Source organism: Diadema antillarum, unplaced genomic scaffold (assembly GCF_040938485.1).
Source record: "Diadema antillarum isolate AM-2024a unplaced genomic scaffold, OU_Dant_1.0 seq00000107_RagTag, whole genome shotgun sequence".
NCBI lineage: Eukaryota > Metazoa > Echinodermata > Echinoidea > Diadematoida > Diadematidae > Diadema > Diadema antillarum.
Window position 1 is genome coordinate 97,877 of NW_027271193.1, and position 25,455 is coordinate 123,331.

Here is a 25,455-nt window from a genome sequence, read left to right on the forward strand (position 1 = left end):
CCGAACTGCTTTTATAAAAGAAAAAAAAAAGCTAAACTTATTTTCATCCATACAGCTCAACCTTGAAAAGATCAACCAACGAATATTGAAAGAAGAGAGACATTCAGGAGAAAAAAGTCCATTTAAACCGTTGGTGAAAACAATGACATCTTAGGCAATCTCATAAAAGGCATCATTACTCGAACGCCACATCTTATAACTGCACCGCACCGTCCAGCATCTAAGAGGTATTGACACTAAAGGATCGCAGTCACCTCCACTTACACCAAGTCTAACGTTACAAACCAACAACAATGACAACAGCAGCAGACGTAGCAGCAGATACAACGGCAACAACAACAACGACAACACAATGGGCGTGATGTTGTCACCAGTTGAGGAGCAGAAAGAGACATTGGGTGAACAGGGTCGGGCAGCAGGTGGTTAGGACGCCACCTGCGTTCTGTAGTTGCTAGCTGGGCGCCGAGGTTGAGAGGAGGAGCTTGTACCAGCCGACTATCTCGCTCTGCTCCAGCTTGAGGTCGTCCAGCCAGATGAGCGCCTCGCCGATCAGCGTGTTCCGACCAAAGCGGCCGCCCGCGGCCCACAGGGACATCTGTAATGTACACGGGATGCGAAATCAAACGGCAAGAGATCGGTTTCTACAATTTAACAAAACAACAACAATAAAAGATTTTTTAGATGTCTGTATGTGCGTGTACGTTTGTAGAGGTGCGTCTGCGAATGTATGCGTCTGTCTGTTTACGATAATCAAGCACAACAATACGGAACACTTTTATAGCAAAATGAGTCTGGGCCCCGTTTTATCAAAAGATATAATCGATTATGAATTTTCTGACCACACAGGCTGCCATAGACTTGTGATAGAAAACAACTATATAATCAATTATAACTCTTCATAAAACAGGGCCCTGCTCTGTTACACTTCGATTACATGGGGGTAAAGTTAAAGTGGTTTTAATGGAGTGGCTTGCTTCTTTTTCAGTCAGAAGAACCATCACTACCGTCATCACTGGCATCATTCCCCGTTTGAGTCACCTCGATCATAGCGGTGTCGAGATCGACATCGCAGTCATTCCTTGCCAAACCACCCCGTATATGATATCTCACCTCAATGGCCACACCCTTGACGCCGGTGTGGTAGACGAAGACTTCGTTGAAGGTGGGATCTTTCTCCTGGCGACAGATGCGCGTCTTCTTCTTGGAAATCTTCCGCTCTCCCATCACCACGTAGGCCTTCACATACAGGTCTGTGGGACGAACAGAATAAAATAAGTGTCTCCACAATTTCCCTCTAGTTGATAATTACGTCCAAAATCTCGAATAAAGGCGCTACTCGTAGTTATAAGTGCTTTGTGCTATAACACTCATAACATTGCAAGGATTGATTTGTACTTCCATATGTACTACACGAAATAAGACAGTTGTCTTTTATTCATGTATTCTTTTTGAACAATATAGATTCTAATAGTACGGAAGATGTTTATCATCGTGGTAGAATCTGTAAGAATAAAGTTAATCGTTTAACTTTATTCTTACAATATAAATTCTTTTAGACTTTCTTTACTTCAACCCTACAAAACGAGCTGACAGTGTCCCACCTCCCTGCTCTTACCCGGGTGATCCATGGGTTTGCCCTTGTGTCTGATCTTGCGGCACTGGAACACTTGCACGTAGAGGTTTTCACCGTCGGTCTTATTTTCCCGCCTGAATCCGATCTTGATCTCTCCCGCGATTTCATATTCACCTGTAGAATGACGAGATGTTGATTCACACAAACTAGAGAAAACCCCAGCAAAGCATAGCATTGTTGTTTGAGATTCAAGGCGTCTAGTAACTAAGATAACAATACGAAATACTTTGACGGTTTTTCCTCTTTCTTTCTTTCTTTCTTTCTTTCTTTCTTTCTTTCTTTCTTTCTTTTTTTTTTCTTTCTTGTCCTAACTTTCTCATCTACCCTCATCTAAAGCTGCGTTTACACCATGTGTCAGCCCCGTTTCAGGCCATCGTGGACAAAACGGGATGGACTTGATAACAACGCCTTGAGACGGGATAGGCAAACGCGACAGGCAGTGATTGCCGTGGATGCCGTGTCAGATTTTCAGACTGTCATAAAATTTGCCACGGCAGTCCCAGTGCTAATTAGGAATCTTGTATGCAGCCATAGAGCGGGGTGAACGTAACAAGACGGGGCGGCACGTACTAGTAATAGGCCGTTACTCGAGGCCTGTCCGTAGCGGGACGCGACTGAAAATATTGATAGTCGAGCCTGAAAGAAAAACCCAGGATAATGTCTCATTATCCACGGCGCACTACGTTCGGGCTAATGGGGCTGCCGTCGGTGGTCGGCGGGAACATGGTGTAAACGCAGCTTTAAGCAACCGCACACGATTGTCGGTTTGACATCTCTATGTTCTGTTCTAAGGTTGTCGCACAGAATAACAGCAATGATCAAGTAAAAGAGTAATGTGAGCTTTATTAGGGACGTTATCATAATCCAATAATTAGGTGTTGTGATATTCTATGTGAGATTAGTAATATTAGTAATTAAATGAGCTTAGACGTTTAGATGTAACCCGCTGGTGTTTTTTTTTTCCATGTGAACATTATGCTCACGAAAAAATATGATCCTTACCTCTCAGCAGTATGAGATCAACCTGCCCTGAAATGATGATGGAGGGAAAAAAAGGAGACAGAATGGTTACGAGAAAAGGATTGATATGTCTTTCACAAGTCATGTGCGGATTTATGTTTTAATTCGAAGCCTATACGCCATTCAGGGTTTGTATAATATTATGTCACTTTTCGTCCCATGAAGTGTTTTATTCAATTCATCTATAACGCTAATTACTGCAATTGTACTGATTGGATCTCTGTGAAATATAAAGATTGCATACATATTTGATAAGTAGATTGACATTTTCTCTTTTCGATTACAATCATCTTTACGTTCTTTTCTTGAATTCAGAGTTCTCTTCCCGTCGTAGAATTTAGTATGATACAAACTCTGCACATGCCAAAAACGGTCAAACACAACAGAGTGTTTGTCATACTGTCGTGTTTACAGTGCTCCAAGAGTTTTTTTTTTCTGTTAATGATGCTATGTGTGTGGTCATTGTAACCCACAACATAGAGATAAAGAGCAATATAATTTTGAAAAATAGACTTGGTTAAACAGTGTCATTAAACTTGTGGAAAGAGAATTTCCCTTCTGTACCAATCAGTGCATGTAGTTTAGGGGGGGAAAAAGACAATACAAACAAAACAATGTAGCACGTGGTCGCAGACCCTGGACGACAGGACTAGTTCTTCAGAGAGATTTGATGTATATGCTCTTTACTGGAGTCTGAAAGAACAACTATATGAAATCTATCATATGTTAAGTGAGTGAGCAAACAGTGTAATATGGATATAGACCTGTGAAACGGACATACTTGGCATTTCAGGGTCGACGACCTGGCCCGGTCCGAGATCGCCTCGCGCCAACCTCGTGACCAGGGTGGCTTTCATCTGGCTCTTCAAAGGGAGCTCCTGCGCGCTGTCGATTAGCGACTGGGGATGAGGTTGCACTTTCTGCTTCTCTATCCACGGTGAATACCTGCAACGGTTTTATGTTACTTTAATTAATGAGAAAGTAATGAACTGCAGAAAAAACAATGTCAGTAACGCTTCATCTAGAACATGTAGAACTGTAGATATCTGTCATGAGAAATAGAAAATAATTCCTCTATGATTTCTTATCTGATGCTAGCAATCCCTTATGTTATTACTAAAAGAAAAAAAACTGATACCGGTATTGAAGCACATTAATCTAAATGGCTCTGTTTATCCAGTTCCATATGCGACTCTCTTAGTATTGTCATAAGTTAAGACGCGACTCATGCTATTTTCTCGAACTATTCAGCTGATCAAATTAAAGAATGAAACCTAAATATATATACACGTGGATTGAGTGAATGCAGCAATATCAGTGGAACACATCAGGATATAGAATAAAATCAAATTGAAAATTGAAAAGTTATGAATTTCTAAAGTTTTGGTGCAGCCATCACTGTTTGGGAAGACTGTTCACAGTTCGCAAAGTCACGTTTGTACAACGATATAAAGTAAATTTGAAGAGAATTTCACAAAGTTTCATTTTTATAAAAAGTATACAATTGCCATTCCATCCACTTGTTACTGACATATGTAAAAGGTAATATCATCCACGCTAATATTATAACAGAGGTTAGTCAAATATGTTGAATTTTCCTTCTATTTTCCGGACATCATTTTCCATAAGTGACGTCAGAAAGTGTTGTAATCTTCTCATCCAGCGATAGCTGCACAGAAACTTCACAAATTCACAACTTTTTAACGGATTGCCAGATTTCCCTCAAACATGTCAAACATTCACTGGTGTGCTAAACTAATACAGTACTTACTGCTACAGTACCTCAATTAATAATATACAAGAGTATTTGGTTTTCATTCTCTTTAAGAAAACTCGGCCTTTACCTGTCGTCTTCGGATGAAATCTTGTGATTTTGTAAATTTTTCTCGTTCAACTCTGGAATCTCAGTGATACCCAATTCGGCGACAGATTCTGTATGAGAGGAGATAACCATAGAGGGATAGTACAATTATTAATCTGTCTAAACATGAAGGAAGCAGACCTACAAAACAAACAATCAGTCCGTTTGGTATGAACGACCGTAGTCAGTTTGCTTGTAGAAATTCGTGCGTATTGCTGTTTATATAATCATGTACTATACAAAGAAAGATGTCCTATGTAGATATACCGTGTCGTTGGATAATGGACATACATTATAAGATGGTAAAGTGATTTCAACTTTTTATCAACATCACAGTGAATGATTGTCGCAAGGAAGAAATCAAGGAACTAGACAAAGCTTTCTGAACTTTAACGGTTTATCCTATCGCTTTGAATGCTGGCCGACACGTAAATATTTTCTCGAGGTGTTTTAACTGATGCACTCCTAACCAAAGAGTCAAAATGCGTGCTGAGATAATGATAACGCTCTCAAACCCTCTCGGGAAACAAATCAAACCCCCAAAGAGGCTACCTCAAGAGGCTTCCACGGGTAAAGAGGACCAAAATAGATATTATTATATCACTTTGATATCACTACATCCTACCAGAACGTCTGTTGCAGGTGGATTGGCGTGGTCGCTGCATCTCCAAGCTGCCGGTGGATCGGTACTGGGAGGAGGCAAGGCCGTTTTTGCTTGACGTTAACTTAAGGCTGTATAAAGAAGGGCGACGAGAACAAAATGAAATCAATTTTATAGATGTTTCTGACTTCAGCGCTGAACTCCTTCGTATTTTTTTTCCACAGAATGGAAAATAACTACTAGTAATCAAAATATTAACAAAGAAAACTAGTAATCAAAATATTAAAAAAGAAAAGAAATTAAAGCTACTGACATCTGAAGAAAGATTTTCCGTTGATAATAGTTTATATTTAGGGGTATTTTGTCGGTCTCTCTGTTCACTTGTTTGTTTATATGATAAAGTACATGACGCCTCCTCACCGGCTCATCTAGTACATAATATAAGAAAAGTGCACAGAAATGGAAATTATGGAAATTTCAAATGTCCCTTCCTGTCTCAACATCTCCACAGCAAGGACACACAATATTACTTCGTTTAATGTAGATTCTGCACGTTCTATGGCACTGTACAGAAGTCACATGCTCACATGGTATTACCAAATAATTACAGTATCATCACTTAATAAACAGTGGACATATAATTCTCATAATAGATTTCCTTGACGATTCTAAATACGCTCAAAAATACGCAATATCTCAGACGAGTTACAAACGTTTAATTTGTTTTGCTCTTTTCTCTCCCTTGCTAATCTGCTAATTTCATGATATGATGCGACAGCTGCATTGATAAAGATGACACGAATGGACTTTGCCTGTATGACCTCTCTGGCCTTAAGTGGTACTTATTTCACCTCTGAAAATATAAAGCTGGATCCACAGCAAAAGGATGGCCCTACGAACGCACCTGTTGGTCTGTCGGGGTGCAAGCGTTTCGCGCTGGATGACTGGATCACGGTGATGACTGGTTGTTGGTTGCTCTTTGGTTGACTGGCTACCTGTAACCAGGCAGTTTCAAAAAAATGGATGTCAATATTATTGGAAAGAATATACTTCCCCTGATAAGTTTCCTTCACAATGCTATATACCACACTTGCAATTCTTTTGCGCTTTTTTTTCTCGATACTGTTGTCTCCCATATCCCTCCCATTTCACGTTCACACCATTACGCAGAAAACACTGCTTGACTGCTTACGACCATCGAACACAAAATGAAGTCAGCCGCTTTAGAATGCACACCCAAATTTATCTCTTACTTCTCTGAATTTTTCCTCATAGGTTTTTCGAAAACAAGTGTCAGTAATGGACAGACAGGATTCTGTCCATTACTACTGACAATTAATGGAGTCAACTACTTAGAGTGCACATCCAAATCTATCTCATACTTCTCTGAACTTTTTCTCATGGACATTTCGAGTATAAGTATCAGTACTGGACGGACGGCATTCCCCACGAACATCTACACTTTTCATTTCCTTACTGAGAAGCAATGGATCTTGAATTGTGACTTGAACCATGATTAAAAGTAGAAACTTGTGGTAATCCCAAATAATGATGACACGTGTAGATATCGTAAAACGTTTAACAAAAATGTGATTTCATTAATTGCATAGAAACGTGTGGACTGGAAGTTGGTCGGCGCAATGCGTCTTCCAGTCAAACGTATCTTTATGAAAATGTGATTCAGTGGTCATGGTAGTGAGTAACTTTGACACTGCTCCAGTGATAAACGGTCCGAGAGCTTGTTTTTTCCAGTCAAGCATATCTCCATCAGAACGAGATTATATATCGAGTAATTGTTAAATCGAACATTGGTATGAAGTATACATCAGTCTCCGATTACATAGTCGCGTAGTCTCATTTCAGATATTCTACCCTATCTCCTAACAAACATACAAAGGAGGGAGGAAACAGGAGTAGTTGGAGGATATTTGATGCCACACCTTGCGCTCTCGATGCTGGATCGGTGCTGGTGTAGTTAAAGATGGAGATTTCCGGGGCACGTCCGCTGCCGGCCTGCCGTTCGCGGACGAGCTCCGGCTTGCTGCCGGCACAGTCCTCGACGCGAATGACGGGCCGGTGCTCGAACGTCGTCTTCGTGCCGACGCCATTGGTCTCAGACAGCGATTCGATCACCTAATGTTAGAGAGGAAGGACAAAACGAATCATTTGGTGACAGATCACTTAAGAATTGCTCTAGTTAGACAGCCCCTTATTCGCTTGTGGAAATGATGAGAATTCAGCAGATCACTGGCGGTAAAATCCCGCATGAATACCGTTTCAAGTTTCGAGTGGGAAATGCTGTGCTATTAGACTAATCGTTGATACTGTTGAATTTGGATTTATGAAGCGTGGAAAAAAAAGTTTTCTCAAGACCCCACGAAAGATTTGTGACATGAGAGCCCTGTTTTCTAAAATACTAGAGTATTTTACAGTCACCTTGTATATGGTGACTGTAATAGACTCGTCCTGAATATTGTTAACGTTGGATTGATGAAAAGTGGAAAAAATGTTTTCGCAATGCCCTAGGAAAGATTTGTGACATGATAGCCCAATTTACTCTAGTATTACAGTCATCTTGTACCTGGATTGACTTTTCCACTTCCAGGAGCGTTCGTCGATGCTTACCCTGCCGTTGCCATTGACGACGGACTGCAGGCTACTCGTCCGCTGCCCAGCGAGACTGCACATGGGTTTGGCGGTCACGGTGATTTTGACGGAAGTACTGACGGTGGTCGTAGGGGGCGTGGTCTCTACGCTGGGAGCTTCTGGGATAGTCTCGGGTAGGGAGTTCATATCTGTGGTAGACAATTTTTAGTACAACGTTATCATATTCAATGTAGATATCAATAATATTGCCATCCATTTACATGTATTATAACGAATGTCATGTAAATGTGTATACATCCATAATAAACATGTGCATGTCTTATATAGTACGGAGTGTCTCTGTGCAATAGAAATATTTTCATTTTAAAAATAAATTTTACGTTATGCATGAATAATTGCATGTAATAGGCAAATGTTGACTATCAAAAACTATAAGAAAACATCAAATTTTTGCATGAGACCAATTATCAAGTTTAATTTGAGGCACTGACACCCAAACAAAGCGAATTGGTTGTGAACACTTTTTTTTTCGTTCCACACAGTGGAAGAACACGAGGTTTTAGGGCTTCTGTATATAGTGAGCACATGATGTGAACAGTTGGAAATAATTATAGGTGCGACACATGCCAAGGCAGTTGTCTGTGACCAACTTTGGTATAACGACAGGCTACAGAGTCAATGCCTGAATATCATCATAGTTCAGAAAAAAAAAACCCGCACTTATTAATGTTGCAAGGTGTATGCAACTTTCCCCGAAGTATGGTAAAGTGAAAAAGGCTGGGATATCAAGCTTTTGATGTGATAAACTTACATCATTTTTTACGATAAATTTGAATGAACCACGGGAAAGAATTGGCGCGCTGGTGGTTATACGTCTGGAAACACATGCACATGAACATTCTTTTCCCTTGAAGTTTTATGCTCTAATGTTTCTAGGGTTGTTACATTTCGGATTCACAAACGCGGTTAACAAATTATTTCATAAATTGTATTAACAAAGATTTGTCTTGGGCAACGACAAATTACATAGACGTACGTGTACGTCCTTTGTGGTAAACTTTGTCTGTGATTTAATCTAAAATAATGGATATGAATCAATAGCTGGTAATATATCCCACACCTGAAGTACCCCTCACATTGTAGCACTACATAATATTAGACGAGCTTTAGAAAAAGAAAGAAAGAAGAGAATGTACGAGGTCTTCAAAACGAGAAAATTAAAAACTGGTCCACTGAGGAAACGCGTCCAGCTAGATTTTGACCGCCTTCGTCAATCCTATTGAATACCGACTGTCGAACCTCGATACAGAAACTAGCACCCTCGACAACATGGAGGTGGGACCAAACCCAAACTGGTCAGACTCTACGTAGGCCTACTATAAACAATGCGAACTCCCGCTGAAAACATTCATCTACTAGTATAGTAACAGGAATTCTTATCATGTTTATGCGTATACATTTCTGTTACCTCGTTTATACCTGTCGTTTTCATGCGTGCGACTAAAATGGACGTGGGTTCGTTGCTGGGGTGGACTGGGGTCGAATTTCTTATTGCGATGGTGCTCTGTGAGACAGGAAGAGGGAGAAAGAGAGAGAAAAAACGGGAAGAAAAGAAGCGTTTTCCTTTAGATATCACTGACAGTGTAAGACTCCACTATAACGTGTGCTTTTAGTTGATTTAAGGGTCAAATTTTGTATGCGGTATTAAAACGTCAAATATATTGAGGGAAGAAAAAATGTCACGTTACGATGGAGAGTCACTGGCAGGGCAATTTTTCTAACCATTTTTAGCAATTATGAGGCCAAACGTATGGATGAATGAAAGTCAAAGTAAGAAGCGAAGTAAAATATGCCCATATTAGAACACATATCTCTCTTTGTGTTTGCTCAATACAAGAGACGCATTTCAGTGCGTTTTATACTACGAACGTGTTGCTTAGATATTGGTGATCACTTGCCTGCTAAAAAATGGCCTAAAAGTTGCTTTTCAAAAAACTGATAATTAACTATCATTAGCGGTAACCGTGTTTCTGCAAGAATAGATACTACAAAACTCCACTCTTGCCACGCGATTCCAATACACACGTTTTGATTGAAAAAGGCACAAATCAAGGGCCTGGTGTACTTAACAATGGAAAAGATGATGAATACCATGCGAATTATGCGCAGTATATTTATTCTTGTGAATAAAGAAGAGTGTTCGTATATATATAATCAGGAATCAGAAAAAGCCAATCACAAAGACGCATTGGATGGTGATATATATAAAGGCCTTCATTCCAAATTCTTGACAGCGTTCATGTGGCGTTACATTTATTTCATATGTTAAAATGAATCACATCTGCCTAGCCCTATAGCCATCATAATAGAATGAATAATGATACTCCCATTTCTGTTTTTTTTTACATTAAAAAAGATGTCCTGCATGCAGTGGAATGTAGGACACACTGTATCATCTTTTCATTCATTCAATTCACGACACTCCAGTCAGTTATCGCCAGATTGGTTTATGATAGGAAATTTTGACAACGTTTTGATCATTCGTGTCGTCCACATATAGGCCTACTTGAACTGACAATTTGCGATGGAGGTCAGCTAATAGTCAACGGAAAGGTCTTCGTGGAAAAATGAGAAACTGAAAGCTATACATGAAAACTATTCTGGGCTTATTCGACGCACTATGCACGTCGTACACGGGCGACCGTAAGTAAGAAAAGGAAGGGAAAGTCTTCTTGTAACGCCTTGACAACGTGACGTCAATGATCTAACAATTATTATGAAATGTCACAAGATGCCTTTGTAGTTCCACGTAACTATTACCTTTCGTTACAATGAAAGAACGATTTCGAAATGAAAGGAAAATGTTTTATGCCGAAATTTCAAGTGGGTGACTCGATGGTATCGATATATACATAGGCACATACACGACAAATCTTCTTTGTTATATCTCGCAGGAAAGCAAACATTAAATTGGTTACTGCAGATAAAGTATAAAATGTTAGTTTGACTAATTTCCGTTATTGTCACCTATTTGGATACGCACAAAAACAACAACAATATTACACCGTCATGGGCAGTGTTACTCGAAACTTTTCAGATTCAATGCGTGAATAGAGACATACGATTAAATTTGGTAAGCTCTGATACATTCATACTGACATTTTGTTGAGAGATAGATATAGCATTCAAAATAGAACTAAACAAATGAATACATAGGCATGCTCTTCTCACACAGAAAAATGCACTATCAACAATACATCAACATGATATCGCAATACTACAAAACATACTGGGATAACATAGACCGTATGAGACAGGGCAGCAAAACTGTCACCAACCCTGCAATGGAAAAATAACAGTATACAAAAGAAAATATATTCCACTCGTCCTAAAAGAAGAAAAAAAAAAGGAAAATAAATGAAATACACTCTGGCTTTTAGACGGATTGAAACATAAGGAAAGACTACATGCGGTTTGACCGATGATCATTCTAGTCTTTCTGCTGTCACAAAGTGGTCAATACATATAGTCCATGCTTTTTTGTCAATTTATGGTCAATAGTAGTCTCATTTTGGTCAAACGATTGACCGTGCAATATTGAAAAATATGGATTAGCTTAAATTAGATTAGGTTTAGATTAAATTATGTTAACATAGTCTTGTCTCGAATAGAGGATATAGGGAGACATTTCGAGATATGGCTACATGGCTACCTTTATACTGTATTCGATTGCTTTGGGTTTTTCTTTTTTTTTTTGTACTTGGACCGATTCGTATCACTTTTCTTATAACAAAGGTCAATGATTTGTCATTTCTGCGGGTTTTTTTTTCTATCAGGTCGCATGGATGCAAGCATGGCGTTATTCCTGTAATCATTTTTACCGGGGTGCTTACAGTAACATTTCCGTTCTACCCATACTTCCCAGCCTTAATATGCAGCCTTCTTCTAAACCCTCTTGCAATCTTGACAGATGAAATCCAGTATCAATGTCATGGCAAAGTATTTTCAGAAACATAAACGAAAAGAAGTAACATATAATACAGCTGCGGGATGAAATTGCACAAGGGTAAACATGGGGATTATTATCATACAGGAAAAAAAAAAGGACAAAATATTAATATATATATGAATACGACGAGCATTCCAGAAACCAGAAGACGAATGTAAAAGGGTACCTGAATATAAAGTTTGCGTTAAGGATACTTAAAAAAACAAAAACAACAGAACTATAGGCATCGGTTAAAGAAAGTTTAATAAAGAAATAAAAAATAAGTAAATAAAATGGATATGGTGGATACAGGGGTGCAAGAAGAATCCGAGTTTTAAGGGTTTTCTGGTTCCCTACCTTTCCCGATTTTAGTTGTCTGGTTGGCTAGTCGTCATGCTGCAGCGATGGGAGGGGAAAGGGGGCATATTGTTAGGACAGTCGGGGTTAATCTAGTCCAGTTTATTCGGGACAGCTATATGCGCATACACAAGGGGAATCTTGGCTATGTCCTACGTCCCGGTGTAATACTGTATAGGATGGAAGGCTCCTTTGTACTGATGATTTTTTTTTTTTTTCGTATAATAGTATATGACAAACAGTGACTAAATCTAAACGTTACGGTAGCTTTATTGGAACAAGTCTTTATTCTCTTAAAGACTTGCTTAAAGATATTTAAAGCGGCGAAGCGAATGATCATCTGGAGAGCTTGAAAAGAATATTGTATTGTCTTATATATGCATTGTTTTTTTAGTATTTTATCTGTCGATGGGATAAAGATCAATTTTCGTGATGTGCAAGTTGTTTATATTGTCATTTCCATATTACGATTCTGAGGTGGATATTATGTGTTACAAAGTGCAAGTGAATCTATAAAAGTTTACCTATAAACTACATTTTTTGTGAAAACCACAGCATATTCCAACAACAAACGGAAACGAAAAAGAAAGTAAATTATAAGTCAACGAAATCAAAATGTAAGGTATCTATAAAATGCTGACGGGTAGCACACGTGCTATATTCTATCACTCAAAAACTGGCAAGCAATGAGACGTTAAAAAAAATCATGATTTGATGGTGAATGGTTTTCAGCGCCCTCCCGTTGTTAAAAGCTACCTTGCGTGGATGATATCGATCGATCACTCTGTGATGACCGATCGGTGTCGTACTCGTAGCCCGACGATCTCGAGCTGGGGGAGTCCGAGTCGGGGAGGTGATGATGGTGATGGCTTGAGTAGCGGGATGGCCTGTCATACATCATCCCGTTCCCAGTGCCTCCACCTCCTCGATCACCGTTTCCACCAGCTCCTCGACTACCGGTGCGTCCACCTACGTGGCCACCACTTCCACTCCGAGGGTCGCGTTCGCCGCTGCTCTTTCGTGGTCTTGAATCGCCTCTACCCTCAGATGACCTTAATGGGAGAAAACACATTTAACGCGCATAAATGGACTGCATTCAGCTTTTTTTTCTTTGTGGGGAAAGCTGACATAGACACGGAGAGCATAACATAAAGATCAGTTTGTGTCTATAGCAACTAATCTCGTTCAACGATAAAGACATCTTTTGAATTAGATGTCATTTTCGAAGACCTCATTATATATTACCTTCAATCTCTTTTCTCTCTCCTCTCGTTCTATGACTAAATCTTCTCTTTGTATTTTCCCCTTCGTTACTGTGTCCGTTTCTGTTGTCCTCTTGATGAATACAAACCAAAACGGATTTTGATGTGTGCAATTAACTGACAAAATTTGGCGTCGACAAACATACAATTTTGGTACATTTCTTACATCAAACGTTATCAATTAATAAGGAACTTGGACAAGAGACTTCATCTCAAGTCAGTTTTGTCTGTTCCAAGAAGTCCACCATTTGCTGTTGATCTTTGCTTTGCGTGCTTATATTTGTTATGGTCACTTTAGAATATTGTAAAGTGACATGGAGGAGGTTTGATATCGATAGCTCCATTGCGAACCTTTGATCGTGATGCGATCGTCTGCTTCCTTGACGGCTCCCCGGTGATGACGTCGGAGGTGACATGACGGAAGAGTGGGGCGGGTGCTGGCCGCCGTGACTAGGCACGTCGAGGAGGCGGTACCAGCGGGGTCGGTTCGTCAGCAGCCGCTCGTCCGATAGATCCAGGATGACCTACAGTTAACAAGAAAATTGCGTGTCGAAAGAAAGTTGATATGATTTATTAGGTCCTATGCATAATATTGAAACAGTTACAACGCAACCATATCATTTTTCAGTAGTTTAAAAAAATGCCTAACGGATAAATTCGTCACAGTGGCAATCTTAGAGGATTGAATGATATTCTTGTGTAAGAAAGAAGATGAAGGTCGACTATATACCTAATCATCATTTAGTTCTATCTAAGAACATCGCGGGTCCGCAAACCTAATACGACCTTGTATCGAAAGAGAACTTAAGTTTCGTCTAGTTGGTGCCGTGAAGGGTTCATCTGAGCCATTATCATCCTGATACATAACTTTTCAATATCTTCAGCATCCTATTATTCATTCATTCCTGAAAATGGCATATTCATACATTTCATTTATTGCATTTTGTAATGTCTATATCCATTTATATCTTCTGTAAAAAAAAAAAATTTACGAGTTTCGTTGCAGATGGAAAATGAATGAATGAATAAATGAATGAATAAATAAATAAATAAATAAATAAATAGATAAATAAATGAATAAATAAATAAATAAATAAATAAATAAATGAATAAATGCATGAATGAATGAATGAGTGTGCCCTGGGGAATACGAACACCACCGTTAGTCTGCATTTCGAGATTCCGAAAATGTAGTTGCATTCCAGTGCGATCAGGGAAACCTTGTCCCCTCTTGGAAATAAAACCCCGATAATAATGACTTTTGCTTATTGGCTATCAGTGAACGAAGAGTTTACCTGGCCCATGAATTCGCTGGTGGAGCTGCGGTCGTAGTCCCACACATTGACTTCGATGGTGCGTGATCTGATCTGACTGTGCCTCAGATTTCGGAAGATAATGGATTGATTCCACTCGGGTGTCAGCGTGCGCGGGACGTACCGTGATCTCTGCCTGTCCTCAGGACTGTGTGGAGTGGGGATACAGGCAACAAAGAAAAAAATCAACCCGTTAGCTTATAGTGTTTAAGACTCTGTTTTCGATGAGCTTTAGCGGGATGTTAGTTACATGAACTGGAAGCAAAGAATTGGCATATGATTTCATCTCGAGATGGCAAGTCAGGTGCAGGATGAAAGACGAGCGTCTAAAACTATCGCGATAGCACCTTTTGTCATAGCTAACATACTTACGATATAAAACAGAAGCATCACAAACATTTTATAATTACCTGGTACTCTAAACAGTAGTCGAAAAGTTAAATACGATGTTTACTTATCTCTAGCTAGCGACGTGTCCATCTATGTATGTATGTATGCATGTATGTATGTATGTATGTATCTATCTATCTATCTATCTACCTATCTATCTATCTATCTACCTATCTATTTTGTCTATCTTTCTACTAACCAATTTACAGTTGCTCCTTTGTGGTCAGAGCTTATCTCCCTGCCAGCTAACGGTATACTTATGTATCATGCATTTATACCAATTCCTGTATCAACCAATATCTACCAATCCGACAATCTTCCCTTAATAACTTTGTTTCTCTTGAGAAGGTCTCTTGATAAATTGCAGTTGCCACAAAATTTGATTTGATTTGATTTGATTTGATTTGATTTGATTTGATTTGATTTGATTGTTCCACATCTCAAAACACAAATAACATGATACAATCGATTGAACACAAGACTGGACATAGCGTCGTAATTACAAAGAATACAAGAGAAGACAATTTTACAAACATAGAATGTGGGGACCTACTAAAAAGCAAAGCTTGTAATGTATAGGTCCCTGTATAGATGAAAATGTTGGTCTTCTTAAACAACCTATAGTAACGAAAACTATGAAAGGAAGGAAAGGGACGTAAAAGAAAAGAGAGCACCCAGCGATCTAGTTACTCGGGATGCGAACCATGTGGGCGCGCCTTACCCTCTGGCGGGCAGGAGGCACACGGACACGTAAGGATCGGCCAGGTTGGTGGAATCTCTCGCCGTCAGACCGCGTCCACGAAGGATCCCAACCAGGAGTTCGGCACGGTGGCTGTCGTACGCAACTTGAAGCTGGGCGGAGCATTTAACATTTGAGGGGAGAAGGAAGCATGTGGCAATTGGGAATTTGTGTGTAAAATAGTATTGAGAGACACAGGGCATGGCACAGCATGTTATACTTGACCATCAATACTGGACATTATCTTCAGGAATAGCGGTGGTGGAAGCATGTTGTATGCGTCTTTCTTCTTATGTCCTTAATTGCATTAGGTATAATAATATGACTGTGTAAGATTTGTTGTAATTTATTGTTATTGTTGTAGAACATTACGTAGACAGACAATTCAAAATTTCAATTTCAATCTATTTCTGCAAGGTTTTTTTTTTTCAAGAATACTATATATCAACGAATTTACAATAACATAGAAATTTCAGTAAACTTTGATTTCCTATAAGAAGAATTTCCTAAGAAGTAAAGCTTTCCAAACAGTGGTAATGAAAATGGTAGTATATATTAATAGAGTAAGAACTATTCTGACAAATCTCTTACTCATTTGCACCTATAAAACAGTACCGCTTAAAGTCATACCTTCAAAAAAAGAATCATTATTTAAAAAGACGTGAACATCAAGATAATCTTAATACTAGCATAAGACCGTATACTATACACCCACAGTAACACGTAAAGTTTCCATATTGCAACCTTACACCTGGCAACAGATATTTCATCACATATTCTGAAATTCTGACCCAAATTTATCACTCACCTGAATCTCTCCTGTGATTTTCCGTCCTCTCCCTCTTCCCTTCAAAGGAAAAAAAATGAGAACAAAATCAAGAAAAATCAAGAAAGCCTGCATAAAGTAGGATTACATCACAGATGCTCACGGCAATTATCATGTAAACGGCAACTGAAGTGAACATTGCCACACGTGCCGTATTAAGCATTTAGTGTAAAAATTAATGAATATAAAAGGCTACAAGGCTACTATTACCTCACTCACAGCTGCCCACCTCTTTTTCCTTCCTCCTCTTCCAATATTAATTGGCAAACTTTCTTCTGCCCGACCTTTAATTTTACTATGCCCTCACTTGATTTGTATCTCTACCCCATTCATAGCATACATCTCTCCGCATCGCCAAATCTTAACAACGTCCCCTCTTCCAATGACCATACTTTGTTTTTTTCTGGGTTTATTTTCCTACCTGATGTGATGAATGGGTACTCTCGGAAGGGGATGCGGAGCTCTGGTAGGAGGGGTAGGTGATGCCCTCTAGGCGTTCTGACAGCATCCGTGGATCGACACCACCACCTGTTGACGGAAGTGACAAATTCTTGTTAGATAACTTTGTGGTATCGGAGAAAAGGGCATCTAAATCAACTGAAACATCTCACAAAACTTGCGAAAGAGTAGTCTCTATCAGATATTACCTTTATATCGTGAATTTGATGAGAAATGTAGCCCCTCCTTATCAATCACGTGTCAGTGGTTTAAATTGTTGTGCAAAACAACATAAAGACGGAGAGAAAATCCTGTCTCAGAAGACGACAAAGTAGACAGATTTTATGTACCGATTTACCACACAGCATTTAAGATTAAAAAGTTTGTTTGTTGTTTCATTTCCATCTGCGAAGATGGCTGGATGGTTCATATTCAGCTGCAATAGCTGGTCTTCCATGGGGTCCAAAGTCAAGCACATTTAGAAAGGAACACTAGAACAGCATTTCATTTTGATATCAAACTCCCACATGTATCTGACTTCCATTCGATAAACTATGACCAGAAATAATCCTCACATGTAATTTTGATACTTTCCAGATCTCATCCGTTTGCTTTGTAAATCTATCGATTATACATGTCATATAATAATTGATAAATGTGAGATATCAAAACGTATCACGTATAGATACCTATTGCAACTACGTGTGTGTACCCACCATAATCTCCCCTCCTATAGCCCCCGGGCGGTGGCGGAGGAGGCGGAGGAGGTCCCCCGTTGGCTAGTCGTGCTCGTGGTCGAGGAGAATCGAGCAAATTTGGACCGCTGTCACCGTGAAAAGAAAACCACAGAGATTGAAGATGACACGACGAATCAAACATTATGATTTGATATGATTAATTCGTTATGCAATTCTAAAATTCTCAGAGCTCTGGCTGATGTTCATGTAATTGTAAATTGATACTCATGTCACTCATCCACACAGTCATGACAGCATACTTCAGATTTTTCCCCCTGTAGCTACACATTCATATTTTCTTGGTCTGGTTCTTTTTAGTGCGTGTGAATGAATTATAGTATTTCCCGTCGTAACAAGCCCAATTCACTTCCAATGCGATCATTTTCAAAAAGAAGAAAAGGTAGGCTATGCCACATTAAAGAACAAACAAACGTCACGCCAAGATACACTTGTCCTATACACTACGTGTCTTGTCCTATAACACTTGTACTCAAAATCTAAAAGTAGTTTTCTCCCGATTGATTTAATATTGAGTGAAATTTGGGCAGGCTTAGCATTATATTACACTTTTGAAAATGAAGAAATTAAAGGAATTGAAGAACTACAGTTTCATGGCCTATTACAGTGACCATGGTTACTTTTCCAGTACTTGCCATTTCAAAAGCACTTCAGTTTGCTTCTCCGACGATTTCACGATACGTTGCACTTCTTCATATGTACGTCCAGTCAGCGAGATCCCGCACCACTCCAACACCTGGTCGCCTTCCCGAAGACCTGGTGGAAATGGAAATCTCGACATGTTCGCATGAGTTCGAACAAACAGCAGAGGATAGGGCATACAACCAACCAGCTTGGCGAGATGTGTCAGTTGTTTTGGGTAATAGAGGAAAACCGAGCACTGCTGCTGCTTTTGTTTCCTGGGTTTGGTTTTGTTTTTGTTTGTTTATTTGTTTGTTTGTTTTGCTATGAGATGTCTTAAGACTTCAGATTCGCATTTTGATATCTTGTTTCGTTTTCCTTATAATATTCAAACTATTTGTTAACTATTAACCTGTATCGATAAGGACAGAACTAAATAATGATCGCTCTGATGAGTCGTTGTATGCCAAACGTGTACTATCCAAACTGAAGAAAATAATGACAAACACCTCACATCCACTCAATGGCTGTTTTGTGTTCAACCGTTCTGGAATAAGGTTGTGTCCACTTCAAACTCGTCGAGCACGTTTTAGGCAATCTTTTATCCCAAACTCAATACATATGTTCAATGCATCAGTTAGACGATAATATTTTGATGGTTTTGGGAATATTTGAGTGTGAAGTTGATATCAAGGTAGTATTTATGTGAGGTCACTGAATGGCTTTATGTTTTTATGAGTGGATAAGGTTGTGTTGATTGAAGGTATTGTTTGTTAATGGAAATAATTATTGGAATGATCTTTAAATGATCACTTTTTTTTTGATGGATGTAATTTTGGGTCAGTTGTGTTATAAAATATTCTGTTATTTGGGAGTTTTGTAGAAGGGTTTGAAGTGTAAAGTTTATTGTTATGAGATCTGGCTGTGGATAGATTCATTACAGCTGCTGTTCATTTTTGTATATTTGACAGTGCCCGACATTATTGTCCTGATTGAAATGTTCACCGGTATGTTGGTAGTTTTGTTTGTAACCAGGCTTGTTTGTAATTCACTTTTTGAAACAGGTTTATCATAGCTGCGGTTCATTTTTTTTTTTAATATTTGGCAGTGTTTGATATCATTTTGATATCATACAGTGCTTATATAGCGCTTTAAGGAGAGGGTTTATTGATAATAGTGTTTTGATGAAATGTTTATCGGTAGGTGTTTATGTTGGTTTTGTTTGTAACTTATATTTTGAAACAGTTGTATAGCTGCTGTTCATATTCTGTATATTTGGCAGTGTCTGACAATATTGCTCTGATTAAAATGTTTACCGGTATGATGTTGGTAGTTTTTGTTTGTAGCTCATAGATTCTTTTTTCATTCCTTGTTTCATTTGCATATACGTGCTCCAGGGAACAGGATTATGGGCCAGGGACAAATTTCACATTCCTCTCTCCTCCTCTCTCTCTGTCTGTCTGTATCTCTCTCTCTCTCTCTCTCTCTCTCTCTCTCTTTCTCTATCTCCTTCCTTCGTGTGGGTTATGGAGCAAAGGGTTTTGGGTATATATTGTAAGTATAAATGTTGAAATAGTATTATATATATGTTTGAAGGGATTTGATGTATTTATTCAACCTTATAATAGGGAATATTAGAGGGTTTATTTAGTTATGTTATGTTTGATATTACTGGTTGTTATGCTAACTGAGACTTATGTTAGTTATTTGGGTGGGTGTGTGTGTGAGTGTGTGTGTTATTTTGAATTTTCTGATATAAGTTTTGTTTGTAGTATTATGTTATTATTTTGTAAATTTTAAATTGGGGGCTGAGAAGGGTTGAAGTAGTTTGATTTATATAGGGTTATAAAGAATTGATATATTGTATATGTATTGTGTAATAGATTTGTAGGGTGTTGTTTGTTTTCATTGTGCTTATCATAGACGTAATTATGTAATTGTGATGTAAACTATGTGAACTGTTACGATCATTTTGTTGCAATGTAATGTCAATGGAAGCCAAATTTCTATGTCTGACATAGACCAATAAAGAATGAATGAATGAATGATATGACGATGCCATGGGTATGATGCTATAAGAGAAGCGCCTCTGTGACACCATGTAAAGAAGGGGTGTTATGATATAGTGAATAAGACTCTTGACTTTCAAACACAGGTTCCGAGTTCGAATCCCGTGAAGTGCCCACGCCCTTGGACAAGATGTTTGTACCCACCATGTCCCTCTCGGTCCTGGTGTAGAAATGTGTACCTGGTAATTCTGAGGTAATAATAATGACAGGACCCTATGGTAGAACAGTGTCAACACTTAAGCGGCTACCATGAGTAAAAAAAAAGAACCCCATACTATCATTATCATTTTTTTCTTGTTGTTGTTACTATCATCATCATTATCATTGTCGATGAGATATGAAATACTTCAATATACCTCAAATGGTGATGATAAAGTAGAAAAGTATACCAAAAAATCCTCCCTACTTTTCCCATTCCGTCTCTCTCCGTTATACTTGCCTCTCATTATAAAAGAAGAAACCTACCTTCGGTTCTATCGGCGATTCCTCCAGGGTAAATCTCGGCGACGTATGCCACGAGCTGGTCGTTTCCCGGCATCCGCTTCCCGCCGACGACCCGCATACCGAGCCCGTTACCGCGGTTGGTCCGGTCGCGAGGATCCCTCAGAAGGCGGTACTTGCGACCCACACTCTGCGGTGACGGCTCCTCGTGGGAAGAAAAAAAAATGATTGGAAAATAATGATGTGGTTATCTACTTACTCATTACAGCAGCAACAACAAAGAAGTAAAACAAAGAGGCGAGATAAAAGTAACAAGCACAAACAGCTTACTGAAACATTTGCTCCGTCCGTTAACAATAAAATGTTGCTCGTTGACACTTATTTCAACACTGGTTCTGTTATTTACTTACTCAGTATGTTCTTTGATATACACAGTCATGATTATACATTATATATATATATGTATATATATATATATATATATATATATATATATATATATATATGTATATATATATATATATATATATATATATATAATGATGACAGTGTTAACATTATGCTATGCAGATTTTTCGTATTACTGTGGTTCGAATGACATTAAAATCTCAGATTCAACACCTGGGTCGTATGAAGAAATTGAGGTTTGAGATCAATGAAACAAGTTAATACTTATTAAACAAAAATGCTTGTCGAACTATCAATGTAAGTTCTGTCATTTTGAAAGTTGGAAGGATCTTTTTAATAAATTCTAAGATAATATATTATGAAGTCAGTCTTAACTGAATATTTTCGCTTGCATGGATGAACAAGGACATTGTCATCTAACACTGTCTAATTGATTTTCTATTCATTTGTTGACATCTTTTCACAAAATTTCGAAAAATTTTCGAAAAATTTTCGAAAAAAGAAAAAACACTGGCATTTACAAAGATACTCACTGTTCCACGTTGATATTGAGCCCCGTGGAAGTGAAAGTGGTCGTCGTGATACTGCGCCCGGAGTCGACGATCGACCTCGTTGTCGTCGCTGTCTTCAGCTCGACGAGACCACTCCGTGGCCTTCACCCGAATCTCCTGGTCACTGTAGTAATAGTCTGTCGGAAAAGACGTCATGTAATTACAAGAAATCATGTGTTAATTCATGTTCTCACCACAGATGATGATGATGGTGAAAAGTCTTCCTTAGAATTATCCTAGAGGGTAAACAAACTAAAAAAGGGCATGTAAATGTCACATCTTGATTTGATATCACAAGACAGAGTAAAATGCACCAGGAAAAAGGAATGGGAAAAGAATGCGTTAACAAACACGCTCTATAAACGCTCTATAGAGGAAACTGGGTGTGTGATATAAAGACAAATTACTGTCGTGAAAGTAGAAAGTGGAGACAGACACAAAGAATGAACGCCTCAAAATGACATCTGACCTTCGGGGTGTCTCTTTGGCTGCGACCCTTGGATACCCTCCTGGCCACGCCCCTGTCGTGAAGAGCTCCCGTGTGTCCTGGGCATCAGTGGTGGTGGTGGTGGAGGACCACTCTCGGAGGAATCCCACTCCTCGTCAGTGCCACGCCGCTGCTCCTGGTGGTGAGGATGATGATGATGAGGGGGCTGATGACTACTTTGATGCCGAGGAGGTGGTTCTGGCCGACGATAATCTACGGCTTTCTCCTGTTAAACACAAAATGATCACGTAGTTTCCATTACCAGTACCCTGGAATATAACATCAACCTTGTGTCGGTCTTGTAAGGAAAATAACATTAACATAATTAAAATTACCTATTACAATATCAATTCTGATTTCAGTGACCCTATCATACAAGAAAAAATGTTTTGCCATCCCACTTTATCATATAACCTTAATATTCATCACCTGAGATATCTACCAAATGACTAGGGTTAGTATGGAAGTACCTCAAGGGCTAACTCACCGGAGTTATGGTGTCATCATACAAGACATTTTCATCCTGGTCTGAGAACAGTCTCATTTCGCTGTTCGTGCTGTCCAGACTACTCTCCCTCGACATCATGCGTGGTCGCCCAAGTCGTTCTCCACGGTTAATGCTGCCTTGTCGAGATGGTATCCCTGAGTCGCTCATGCTGTCACCACCTCCGCTCCCACCAGCACCTCCGGTACCACCACTAGCTCCGCCGCCTCCCCCTCCTCCTCCTTGCCCATCTGTGATGGGGAGAATCAGGCCTTGCTGATCCCTCCTGATTCCACGCTCCCTATCAGTCAGCTGAGGAGAGGAGTAGTGAAAAGGCGACCCTCGCTTGAGCTTCGTCCGTGGGTAGGTTACCGGTTCCTGTCCGTCATATCGTAGAGGATCCTTGGGGGAGTTGTCCGCCTCGTACGCCGCCTTGAGGGTCTCCAGGCTGTGGCTTGCCGAGATCACGGGTTCGCTCGTCGTCGATGTGCTGGTGCTCCAGTCCGTTTGTCGCCTGGTCTTCATCTCCTCGAGTTTACGAGCGGATTCCTCCATCTGGCGACGCCTGCGGTCCAATTCCTGCCGAAACTGACGCTCCGTCTGCTCGCGAATTCGTTTCTCGATCAATTCACCTTCTTTGCTCAATCGCTCGACATCATCCTGGTCAGGTTTAAAAAGAAAACAGCCCGTGAAAGTACCTGGATATATTTTGCTTAGTGACAATAATGATAAAGATGTTGGAATATGTTAATTTCAATTCATTGACAAGCATTTATACACACCACTCAATAAAAAAAGGCGAGAGTATGAAATATTGCTAGCAGTATTATAATTTGTCCAGACCTGCCCACTGAGCTGCTTCAAAGTTTATATGGTTCTATTAATATTTATAAATCAAATAGATCTATCCACTTCTCAAAGAAGCAAGCCAAAGATTTCAGAGTGATGAGGAAAGAGGCTGATCAAATATGCGATATGTTATTTTGTCCTAATTACGCGATATGGTCAAACTGTATCTGTGTAAATGCATATGTATTTTCATATACTAGTATATATATAATGATTACAATATATATGTAATATTTATAATATATATGTATATATACATATTTATGTTTATATCATACATCATATATTATATATGAATTTATAGATATATGCTTTTCGAGAACTCTGAGGAAAGGGATGGCAATCAATTCTTGTTCGTAGACCGTCGTGCCTACATGAAAGGATAAAAATAATTCTGCCAAATATATTGCCCGTCTCACCGATGTTACTGGTGGTGATTCTCTGCTTTTCGTATGACCAGTAGACTTTTTGCTCTTCACCGAGGAATCGTACGAATGTGAACGTTTGTCGCTCATGCCATTACTACGGTGATCAGAGATGGTTTGGGGATGAAAATCGAATTCCGAATCCACGTCTTCCTTGATCGGGGAGAAGGCGGGTGCAACAGAATCCGTCGGTTGCCACCTGGCTTTTCGCCTCTGTGGTGACGCTTGCGGCGACGCGCGGACTGGAAGGCTGCCTCCAGACTTACCAGCCTTGGCACTCCCGGATGATTTACCTCCATTTGGCTCTTCCCTCTGGTCCCCTTCGTGTCGGTCGGGACTGAGTATAATAACTTGTGGATCCTGCGAAGACTGAATATGGTGGGGTGGTGAGTTGTCCAGCTGAGCCCTGCGATGGGCTGTCACCTGTTTGAGTTCCTCCTTCATTTTGTGTCGAACTGTCTTCAAACCATAATCGGGGATTTCAGAGGTGGTAAATTTCTCTTGCAAGGGCGTCTTTCTCCTCGTGTCTTTCCTGTTTTTCCGACTGTCCTCTTGTGAATCACTGTATCTCGATCGAACTTCTTTCTCAATGTGAGAGGTATTATACGCCTTGTAGTCTTTTCCCGTTGCTTCCGATATCTGTTTTTCAATTTCGCGAATGATATCCTCTTCTGACTTTGACAGTCTGATTTGATCTCCGGGCGAGAGATTCATTCCAGAAGGCAAGTCACTGGTCTCGATTTCATGGATTCGATCTGAGCTGATGGAGAGCTTCCCTGTTGGAAAGGGGTTGTGCAGTCCGTACATGGGATGAAGTAAGGCAGCCAACTCCTCGGTTTCTCTATCCTCGCTTGTTATGGTCACATCCGAGTCCGAGAGGCTGCCTTCCGTCACCCCGGCAACGCGGGCCTTGTGGTGTCTGTTGTAACGGCGGGAGAGCCTCTCCTTTCCTTCCTCGATTCGCTTGGTATCTGACGCCAATTTCCTCAGTTTTAGCAACGCCTCCCGCCGCTCCTTTTCCAGTTCCGCCGTCTTTCTGGCCAGGAGTTCCTTGACCTTCTGGACATCGACGCTCTTTTCTGAATCACGAAGAATTTCGTCTATGGTTGAGCCTAGATCAGACTTGATTGAGACGGTGACTGGTTGCACGTTTTTCGGAACAACAGGAAGTCGTCGTCGTACCTTAGCGGGTGTGCTACTCTCGCTGTCGCAACTCTCAGCGTCACTAGAAGAGGCCTGGTGTGACGAAAGAAGGGCAGATAATTATAATATAAGGTTAATTGCATGTTTTATAAGCAAGGAGAACTAAACATTGTTCATTGGAAAGAAA

General features: G+C 39.8%; 1 pseudogene; it reads right to left on the reverse strand.

Annotated features, from left to right (window-relative positions):
* Positions 1-377: 377 nt before the first annotated feature.
* The window catches only part of LOC139726980 (uncharacterized), a 29,257-nt pseudogene continuing 4,179 nt past the window's right edge, over positions 378-25,455 (reverse strand).